At 37.3% G+C, this 11,654-nt stretch overlaps 1 protein-coding gene across 42 annotated transcripts in view; it reads left to right on the forward strand.

Annotated features, from left to right (window-relative positions):
• Window positions 1–11,654, forward strand: part of LOC310735809 (myosin IXB) — a 59,024-nt gene that overhangs the window by 6,574 nt on the left and 40,796 nt on the right. The gene's annotated exons all lie outside the window — the stretch shown is intronic.

An 11,654-nucleotide genomic window follows, 5' to 3' on the forward strand; every position in this document is an offset into this window, starting at 1 on the left:
AATTAGTATTCTGTTATACCTGCACAAGAACATGTACTTAAAAAGTTCTAGTCTTTGCCACTCGTGTGTTGTTCCCAAACGGAAATAATTAAAAGAAATTATGAATCTTGTGTAGACCATCTTGCACATGCATTCACAAATGTGATGTAAGGAATAGTACATTGTTGGAAGTCCAACTCTATGTAGCAAACAAGTAGCTACCTCCACAACGAGCCCGGACTCTTTGGAAATGAGTGCATCATTTCATTTTGATTGACAACATAAAAGGTTATGATGATGTAAGAGATTTCACATTATACGTTTCCAGGCTGTAAGGGCAGAAACCGTATGTTTTGGACTCCCAAGTCAGTGTAATTTCAAATTCTGGCACGTATTTTTTTTCTGTAGGCCAAAACCCAGCAAGTTTCTCTCCCTTTTCCCCCACACTATGCAACACACACATTTCTGCCACGAATGAAAATCCCAGCAATCTGTTTTTCATTTGATTTATTTATGAAGCAGTGGATGCTCTCAGTAGACATACCATTATCTTATTGTCAGAAACCCACACCAAATCAAATTAATAAGCTAAAACTATCAGTGCAGACATGATTCAATAGAAAGGAGCTTTAATTAAGAACACTTTTGTTTCAATACATTGGTAAATTTTGCCTGATGGATGCCAAATTCAATTATAAATTTATTCAAAGTGGCAAAAGACTGGTTCCCTGGAACATTTTCTGTGTTTATTTACACCAAAGCACCAAAGTCTCGCATCTTATTGGTTAGTAGTTGTGGTTATCGTATACAATAGTGTAACTGCTGGTCAGAAAGGTGATAATATTTATGGAATAAATCTCCAGTTTCAGCACTTTGTAACAGTTACAGGTAACTTTTTTCAGACATCATTTTGCAGGTTCCTCGGAAACATGACACTTCGAGATAGAACGTTGTCAGTACACCAAAAGTGTTATATTTTTTATTTTGTCAGAAAGAAGAGGAAAAAATAAGAGAAGCTTATAAAGGATAAATATAATACTATACTAAAATACTAAATAAAGGTGAGTGTGGTCAGGAATAAATGGATAGCAAAGGCTATCTCAGCTTCATTGTTTTTTTTTTTCATTTTGCTAGTGGTGATAAAACACTAGATCTGAAGGCGTTAGCGGTAATGGATCATTGCTAAGTTAAGCCTGATCCCTACACCATGATTAATCACAAACATAATTTTCACCCTCCTGGTCAGACAAGAGGCTGTGTGTTTAGGCCTTGGAAAACATTCTGTCACTCTTTAGCTGATTATTGGTGGTGAGTGGTTCAGTAACAGGGTGACTCACATAGTCATGCCCTCACTGTAAGCGCAGACACTAGCTAATACAGGAAGTGCTGTGTACGTTTGTGTGTGAGATTGTAGATAATGATTTGAGTGCTACAGACATTGTTAAAAGCTCTATGTTCTATCTCTGTAAATAACTTAGTATTTTTAAAAGCTTCTTCAATTTGCTGTAGTTGCTAAAGTCTGTGTCTTGAAGGTGATTGTGACAAGACTTTTGAAGCACAGGAGAGTTCTTTGCTGAACCGTTAACCTTTTAGCATTTTGTATCTATTGTTCATTCATCTAAAGATAGAGATCAGAACATGTCCTCAGCTTGTTTTTAGGGTAGAACAAAACTAAAGTTCTGTTGATTTTGATGGCTCATACTATTCGTAACAAAGAAACCAAATCCCCAAATCCTGAAATCAGGATCGATTGTGTCAGACTTCATCTTCCATCTGCAGTTCTGTGGTTGTTACACTTGTTGTTACACTATTGACACTTAAGATACAAAACATATTTTAGCATTGGTGAATTTAGCTTACTTCTAGGATCGTTGACAGACTTTAAGGCTAAATGTCTGAATGGAAATTAGTCACCCAAAATTGACAAGAGGGAATAAGGGAAAAATGTGGTACAGTAATTCCTGGGTCGTGAATGCCATTTAGTGGGCAATTTTTTTTTTACTCTCCGTAAACAAATGCAACCGTTGGCAGTGTATTTACAGTGATTTGTCTTTTGCCACTTTTTTCTGAAGCACATGAGATCAGTAATATATGGCATTGTATGCCACTGTATATAGACAAAACAAAATTCACATTTTAATTTCACAAGTTTACAGGAGTACCCAGAAGCTGGGTATTATATTTATGTATTTATTTCATAAATATTTCACATCCTGCTTTGTAGACAAATGCTTCCATAAATATGTCCAGTGGCGACTACAAACTACAGATTGAGGAGAAACCTAATTCTTTAAAAACAACTTTAAAGTTGTTTGCGAAATAGATTGTTTGCACTTAGCAAACACTTGCCAGCAAATGTTTCAGTTTTCAAATGTGGTGTTTTCCTACTGAAATGCATGTGAAGGCTTGGCTAGTGTTTTTCTCTCTCTCCAGATGTTTAACCAAGAGATGTGTGTTGTAATAAGCTGAAGAGTTTTATGATGCTTGTTTGCGTTGCTTTTGGTGGAGCACTTTCATATATGCAACATATTTGTCATGGTTATTCAAACTTTGCACATGTTTTAGTGCATGTCTACATTCACTTTTAGAAATATCGGTCTGGTACATGGACAGGGTTTTCTATGATATCAGCACACTACTGAAGATTTGAGTTCAATTTCCAGGATTACCAGAGCCTGGGCTTTTAAACAAGATCCTTAACCGTTGACTTCTTCGTCTGAATCTTGGATTGGGTTTTGTTTCATTTTTATGCTATTGTAAGGTACCTGCACATTTGAAACGTTTTGGTTTTTAAACTAAAGGGGTTTTTTTGCCATAAAATTGTGACTAGATTGAAACTGAGAAGTTGTGACCTTGACCTGTGACAGAAGTATGTGGTCTTGCAGGCATTGCACAGTTTTGCTTCTCAGAATGCAAAAATTGAGGAAGTATAAGACTTTTAGCCAAGATGTTTTTTTTTTTTTTTTTTTTTAATGTTCATAAGACATGCTGTGTCAATTTCTGCTTTATAGACATGGCCAAAAAAAGATGCGTGTCGAGACAAAATGGCAGTCTCTCTAATGCAGAACAATTTTTCCAGCTTTTCTTTTAGCTTTTGCCTTTCTTTTTTTGCCCCTGAAGCTGTGTTCCCAACGGCAAAGCTAAGAAAGGCGAGGCCACTCTGGTGACGTGAGATTCCATTTAGAAATGCCAACTAATCCCAGAGATCTGCATTTTCAGGCCGGGGAAGCGGAATCAACAGCAACAGTTTGCCATGCTCTAATTAATGACTGGAGCTGTACTTCTTTTAGTTTAAAATAGCAAAGTATCCTGAAACTTGAGAGACTGCATGGATCAATGTTAACCTACTTGGATAAAGTAGGACAAAGTTTCCTGCACACTCTCTGCAACGTGACTACATGGTCAGAAGTTAATTATGGTCCTTCGTCGGATCGAAGTGAATTATAGCATCCCACTATTCTTGATCCTTTCAAGATGTGTTTTGGTCACAGCAGTACACACTACTGCATGATGCAGAGACATGTGTTCTAGCTTATGTGCCCTACTTAAACCACTTTTTAGATGACACTGAAATAAAAAGAAAAGTGGTTTAGAGCCTTTTTTCCCCCTCTTTACTAGTGTTATGAACATCAATAATATATTTTACAAAAAATAGTTTTGTAGTATTTAGTGTTTTACTTTTGACCACATAATTACAGTTTAATAGTTCATACTAGAACTGTTCTCTCTGGGCCCCAGTGTGTATCTTGCACTTCATTAGCTGCTCAGACATGGTTTGAAGATGTGTTTTTGGTTGTGCACACAGTATTCCGTTTTTTCAACTGTGAAAGAACTGTTGGAGTTTATTAATCTATTGCAGGATACATCAGCATACACAATCCATTTTACCTAAAATACATTACTACAAGCTTCTTCTTCTTCTTCTTTCGGCTGCTCCCATTAGGGGTCGCCACAGCGGATCATCCGTCTCCATACCACCCTGTCCTCTACATCTGCCTCTTTCACACCAACTACCTGCATGTCTTCCCTCACCACATCCATGAACCTCCTCCTTGGCCTTCCTCTTTTCCTCCTACCTAGTGGCTCCATCCTCCGCATTCTTCTACCAATATAATTCATGTCCCTAAGCAATTCATGGAAATTTCATGCTGACTTCAAGCATGTCTTGAAGTTGGTTTCTGTATTCATAGTTAAATTTATAAATGATCAAGTTAATTGCTAAAAATCTGTTTTGTTTGTCTAAGGTTTTAGTATTGCCCTTGCAATGTCTGTAAGGTCTGTGAAGTCACTTCTTCATATATTTTATATTCAGCAAACCTATAATTTAAACAGAAAATGACCACTTTATGGTCACCTTGTTAAAACATTACTTTAGTCCTGTGTAAAGATTTTGTGCAATGCATTGTTGCTTAAATAACTCATGTCAATATCAATGAAACTGGATGCAAGTGACCTCTCAGATTTTATGTCTAAGGATTTGGGATAAGGAAACAAGCCAGAGGTTTTGTTTCTGTAACCAACATGCAAACCAAAAATATATATTTATTTGTCAGAATCAAGGTTTTTTTTTTGCTTGTGATTGGCGTAGTTTGTATGCATTTGGCAGATACATTCAGGCTGGATTGAGTTGAAATGCACATTGAGCCAGTGAGATCTTAAAAAATGCCAATGAGGACAGAATCCTAATATTATGATCGAACAAATGTGAAATAAGAAATGTGACGCAAAGATTCGAAAATTTTAAAAAGTTTAGAAAGCAAAATTTGAGTCATATCACTATGCTTCATTAATTAATAGTACAGTTGTAAATGCAATTATCTGCATGGTGAATTGTATTTCTCTAATGCAACCAACAATTCAGGAATAATCAAGTTACCTTTATATCTTTTGGTGGTTTTTATTTTTTTCCTCGACTTGACCAGCAGCTAATAATGTGCATCTTGTACTCGGGAGTCTGGTTATTTTCTACAATGAGGTATAAAAATGCCTAGGTAGCTAAAGCTGGACCACATGTGTCCCAGCAGGAGACCTTTGCACAGCAAGTCTTCAACCCAAGGTTTTAAACGACGAGCAATGTTTTATTAAGCTCAGCCAAAACTGGTGTCAAATATCTCACAAGAGCGGTTTGCGTGACGTGATACTCAATCATCCCAGTCGCGCCATCCAGACCTTTTTTCCTCTGGTTTTGTTTGCTTTCTCTCTGTCTGAGAAAATCTGTTGCCCAGGAAAAAAAGCAAATCTTTAACAAAGCAGTTTTAGACATTTTCAGTATGCAGTACAAATCCTGCAATGTATATGAAAGAAAAAAAATAAACTTTCCACCGGAAGGAACACATACAGACTGCTATATAATTTTTTTTTCACCCTGTGCACTGTTTTACTTCTCTTTTCTGACCCTTCCATCTGCTAAAAGACTTACTGGCCTTAAATCAAGGTGATCTTTAAACAAAAGCTTTATTTCCACCCACGCATTCCTACATGGAGACAGTTTTTTCATTCAGAACAACTCTGGCTGCATCTGGACTCCATAACGACTCCATGGCTGAATTACCTCAGGACGTGTCTTCTACCCCCCCCCCCCCCTTCTTGTTCTGTTCTTCCAGAACAGCATACCAAGAGTGCTTGGCCAACTACATACAGGTCCAGCATTTGATTGAGGACTCAGTGTTGCCTGTGTTTCCCTCTCTTTCTATCTGTATGGCAAAAAAAAAAACTGGTAGAACACCTGGAGAAAATGCTGAATAATGTTCCGCAGCAATGAAAAGATTGCTGAAAAAAGAAACTCTTCTAAAGAAGAGTTTTAGAAAGACATAGATATTGTGAGACAAAGAGACAGGAGCAAAAAGCTGAGATAAAGATAGATGGAAAATGATGAGGACATGATGGATGGTGAGACAGGTAGACAGATAGACACAGTGACTGACTGCAAACGATAGATGTGAGGGTGAGAGACAGATCTGAGTCACTAGTTTGCAAATTAGATGGTTTTGGTAGTTGAGTGCTTACTCTGTACTTGAGATTTTCACTTCTGAAAGATCAAGGGTTGATGTGGTGATTATCTCAAGCACTTCCTTAGTTTGTAGTCAGATTGTAGTTGGATATGTCCATGCTGGTTCGGTTCAGTTTGCTTTGCAAAATCAAGTTTTTATAGTTGAAAATGTCCTCTTTAAATTCATTGGCCGGAAATACGAAAGCAAAAAAAAAAGAAAAGAAACTTTTACTACATTAACAAAAAAGGCTACAAACTTAATTTGAGCACAGAGAACACAGATGTGTTATCTGTAATGTCTTTATCTGAAATTATATAGATAACTGAAATTGGAGCCAAAACTCAGCTCTGCCCTTTAAGCTAAACACAACATGCCTTCCACAGCTTTAGAAATGTATTTTGATGATGTGGCCATCAGTGAAGAGAAGAGAGTTAAGCAAGCAGAACGTAAACAGGTTAGATTGCTACTGAGCAAATGGGGGTTTTGGGATTTGTGCTTTTTTTTGTTTGTTTGTTTTATTGATTTTGAGAATTAAGCCAAAAAAGTCAAGGATATGCTTTCTTTTAAGAAAGTCTTTTTGAGTGATTATTATTATGACTTGAGTTTCCAGCTGACAGCTTCTGTCTCCTGCTCCCATGCGCTCTTGTTTCATGGTGTAAACAAAATCCATGCACTAGTAACTAATAAGCAAGCTTCCGTTTGATGAAACAGTCGCACCGATCAGATTCAGGTATGCAGCAAATGAGCTTTTCAATGTTGTGCATGTAATAAAGAGCTTCATCTGTCTAAACAGTGGAATTTCTAATTAATTTAAATTTCTCATCAATGCCCTTGATTATCCATGTATTTATTACTATTGCTTCTGCTGTTTAAGGTAACAGTGAAATCACTTCATCTAAATTGACTGTGAAGGAGCACTTAAATAGCAACCAGAAACGCAATGCTAAGTGGGCTCTGAGCTTTTGCATTTTTAGCTGCAGCTGCTCAAAATGTCAGTTAGTGCCTGCTACAAATTTCATATAGGGGAATATCCCTGTGTTGTTTTTTTTTTTTTTTTTTTTTTATACAGCTCTATAGAACTTAGTTTTGTTTGTCCCAAAAAAAATGAGTTGTGGATTGATTATGATTAAAACATTTCAAAGCATTTTAGAGCCCAGGATAAGAATATAATTTCCTCAGACTGTTAGGTATTTACCAAATGAACAAGCATGAAAGCACCATTCATATTCTCAGGGCTTTCCAGAATACGTATGGTTCACCATGTGCCAGCATTTTCATTCGCTCTGCTTTCTCTCTTCAGAAAGTGCATACATTCTCAAGTTTACAGCTGAAACCAAAGAACAGCGCTTTTAGTTTTACTCAACATGGAGATGGCACTCTGTCATTATCCAATCCAAATGCCATGATGACTGATCTCAAAGCTTTTACTAATGACATCAAGAGAAAGAAAAACAATAGTTTGTGGAGGGAGTGATTATTTAAGATGCTATAATCTTATGCAACATTTGCACTATATTGTATAAGAATAAATATTATTTGTAGATGCTAAGTTTTGATAGAATTTTGATTTGATTGACTGATTATTAGCACATACACTATATGGACATCTGACCATTAAACCAGTGTGTGCCTGTTAAACATCCCTTACCAGATTTAGTTCCATTTGCTGTTAGTTATTTCCAGTTCCCAAATGTTTTCAGTGGAATTGAAGTCCAGGCTCCACGTCAGTGTTGTTTAGTGCATTATGGTTTCATAACACAGCCCGAAGTTTGTTATTCAGCTTATACTGCAGCGATTTGCCAACATGCAAACGTTGTAATTCACTGGGTTTTGGGGAAGTGTGTTTTTGCAAAAGTCGGCCCTGGTTGAATTGCTCTGAGTGAGATTTCTACAACGATTTGTACATAATTTGTTTCATAGCATAGCTGTTTGACGTTTATTGTACTTGTTTTATTGTAACGCTTTTATTGTCAGATGTTGACATCATTAAATCTGTACTACTTTTAATCATAGCATAGCAGAAGCATTAGCAATAGCACTGATGACTAAAATAATCCCAGTAATATAAATATTTCAAGCTTTTTATAGAACATATTTAATGTACATTTCTTTTATATTTAATTTTATTAATATAAAGTTGGTGTGAAATGACAGCAGGCTGTAATTAGGTTTGTACATGTAATTAGGCTATGGATTTCTTTAGTACTATAGGTAACCTGGTTGTGTTGTTTGAGTTTATAGAGAAGAATGGTCATATACAAATTTCCCCATTCTCTGGTCAGTGTAGTTTTGCATTTTGTCAGTAACATAAGAAGCTGTGGAGGGTTTTTTTTTTTGGACAGAGAAAGAAAGAGGTTGGTGGTAGAGCTGATGTGACGAGAGTAAAAGCAGAAATTAGCAGAGCAATAACTGATTTGTTTTAATGATTTCTTTTGATAATCTTCCAGTGTGATATTGGTCTTTCTTGTGAGTTTTAATACATAAAATTTTTACAATTCCTGATGCAGCCTGAATCTTTGTCTGCCTTTTTTTATACTCTAGATCAGGGGTCTCCAATCTTTTCCAGAAAGGGCCGGTGTGGGTGCAGGTTTTTATTCCAACCAAGCGAGTCCACACCAAATTCTACCTGTTCAAATCTAATGATCGTCATTGTAAATGACTATCAGGTGTGACCATTGATTGGTTGGAATGAAAACCTGCACCCACACTGGCCCTTTCTGGAAAAGATTGGAGACCCCTGCTCTAGATGCTATATCATTTGTTTGCAATCATTTAATTTGGGCTGTAGCTATCGATTATTTTAGTAATAAATCTTACAAATTATTCCATCGATCAATCGAGTAATCGGGTAAAAAATAAAATAGAGGTAATTTATTTTTTTTATTTTTTTATTTTCAAGAACAATACTAAATATACAAGAGAAAATAAGATGGGTGTCTTTTCAAATTAAGTAATTTGTTTACTTTTTAAGAAAAATAAAAATTTTATTGCTGAAGTTTCATACAATAAATATCTGTGAAAACTAAACCTTGAAAAAAAAAAAAAGCATTGAAGTGCCGTGTTAAATTAAAATGCAATTACAAATAAATAAATTATTCATAAATAAAAAGAAATCAGACTATTCTTTAAAAAAAAAAAAATTGTATACAGTGGGTACGGAAAGTATTCAGACCCCCTTAAATTTTTCACTTTTTGTTATATTGCAGCCATTTGCTAAAATCATTTAAGTTCATTCTTCTTCCTCATAATTGTACACACAGCTCCCCATATGGACAGAAAAACACAGAATTGTTGACATTGTTGCAGATTTATTAAAAAAGAAAAACTGAAATATCACATGGTCCTAAGTATTCAGACCCTTTGCTGTGACACTCATATATTTAACTCAGGTGCTTTTCCATTTCTTCTGATCATCCTTGAGATGGTTCTACACCTTCATTTGAGTCCAGCTGTGTTTGATTATACTGATTGGACTTGATTAGGAAAGCCACACACTTGTCTATATAAGACCTTCCAGATCACAATGCATGTCAGAGCAAATGAGAATCATGAGGTCAAAGGAACTGCCTGAAGAGCTCAGAGACAGAATTGTGGCAAGGCACAGATCTGGCCAAGGTTACAAAAAGATTTCTGCTGCACTTAAGGTTCCTAAGAGCACAGTGGCCTCTATAATCCTCAAATGGAAGACGTTTGGGACGACCAGAACCATTCCTAGAGCTGGCCGACCGGCCAAACTGAGCTATCGGGGGAGAAGAGCCTTGGTGAGAGAGGTAAAGAAGAACCCAAAGATCACTGTGGCTGAGCTTCAGAGATGCAGTCAGGAGATGGGAGAAAGTTGTAGAAAGTCAACCATCACTGCAGCCCTCCACCAGTCGGGGCTTTATGGCAGAGTGGCCCGACGGAAGCCTCTCCTCAGTGTAAGACACATGAAAGCCTGCATGGAGTTTGCTAAAAAACACCTGAAGGACTCCAAGATGGTGAGAAATAAGATTCTCTGGTCTGATGAGACCAAAATAGAACTTTTTGGCCTTAATACTAAGCGGTATGTGTGTAGAAAACCAGGCACTGCTCATCACCTGTCCAATACAGTCCCAACAGTGAAGCATGGTGGTGGCAGCATCATGCTGTGGGGGTGTTTTTTAGCTGCAGGGACAGGACGACTGGTTGCAATCGAGGGAAAGATGAATGCGGCCAAGTACAGGGATATCCTGGACAAAAACCTTCTCCAGAGCGCTCTGGACCTCAGACTGGGCCGAAGGTTTACCTTCCAACAAGACAATGACCCTAAGCACACAGCTAAAATAACGAAGGAGTGGCTTCACAACAACTCCGTGACTGTTCTTGAATGGCCCAGCCAGAGCCCTGACTTAAACCCAATTGAGCATCTCTGGAGAGACCTAAAAATGGCTGTCCACCAACGTTTACCGTCCAACCTGACAGAACTGGAGAGGATCTGCAAGGAGGAATGGCAGAGGATCCCCAAATCCAGGTGTGAAAGACTTGTTGCATCTTTCCCAAAAAGACTCCTGGCTGTATTAGATCAAAAGGGGGCTTCTACTAAATACTGAGCAGAGGGTCTGAATACTTAGGACCATGTGATATTTCAGTTTTTCTTTTTTAATAAATCTGCAACAATGTCAACAATTCTGTGTTTTTCTGTCAGTATGGGGTGCTATGTGTACATTCATAAGGAAGAAGAATGAACCTAAATGATTTTAGCAAATGGCTGCAATATAACAAAGAGTGAAATATTTAAAGGGGTCTGAATACTTTCCGTACCCACTGTAAATAAAACTCACTATGGTGTTTTCTGTTTTCGTTTGAAATTACCCCAAACTTTGAAAAACGTTGTCGTTTCCTTCGGCTTGAATCCTATGAAAGTCAGTTTCCACCACGTGAAAGTTTGCATAATTCTGACTTTTTTTCTCATAAGCATGTTGTCAGTCTGAAGTTTGAAGTTGTTGGTGTATAAACAAGGCTTCTCTGTTTCATGTGTCTTGTTCCGTCTCCTCCATAGAGACAGAGTTCTCTCCAGGGATCGGAGGCTCAGTTTGATACCATGCGATTCGATTGATTGTAGTCTTTTTCTGTGTAAAGCTTTCTGGCGCTACAGTGGGGGTGATGCTGCCCGATTGGCTAAAAAAATACTTCTCGTCCCCCTGTTTTTCTCCCCTTTCCTCTAGTCCTGTCCAGAGCGCTCCAGAGTTTAGCAGGTGGTACGTCAGTAATAATGTCTTACCTGGGTTTGTGGAAATGTTGTTGTTGTTGTTGTTGTTATTTTTACTTAATTGTCTCATAAACCATGCTGAAATGTCTGTTGTTCTGAAAGTTACCATTGTACTTAAAACTATTTATTGGAATCCAATGCTAATTTTATGTATTAGCCATGAATGATTATTGTTTTTCGAACATCAAACAGAGTTCGTATTTCTAAATTTCCCTTTCTGTGAACTCTTTTTTTTGTTTGTTTTTTTGTAGTCGGCTCTGTTATGTATGAAGGGATATGGTTGCTATGCCTATGTTGACCCCGATGACGTAACAGCCTTGTGGCTTTGCATTGTGTATTTATAGTTATGCAGCATTTCACTGGTGTGGATGAGAAGGTTAATTCGCAGTAGCATGTTGCCTGCAGCTGTTTGAGTAGTTTCCTGCGTTTGCTTAGCACCCATAGTATGAGAATGTGTT

Source organism: Silurus aristotelis (assembly GCF_946808225.1).
Source record: "Silurus aristotelis genome assembly, chromosome: 13".
Classification (NCBI taxonomy): domain Eukaryota; kingdom Metazoa; phylum Chordata; class Actinopteri; order Siluriformes; family Siluridae; genus Silurus; species Silurus aristotelis.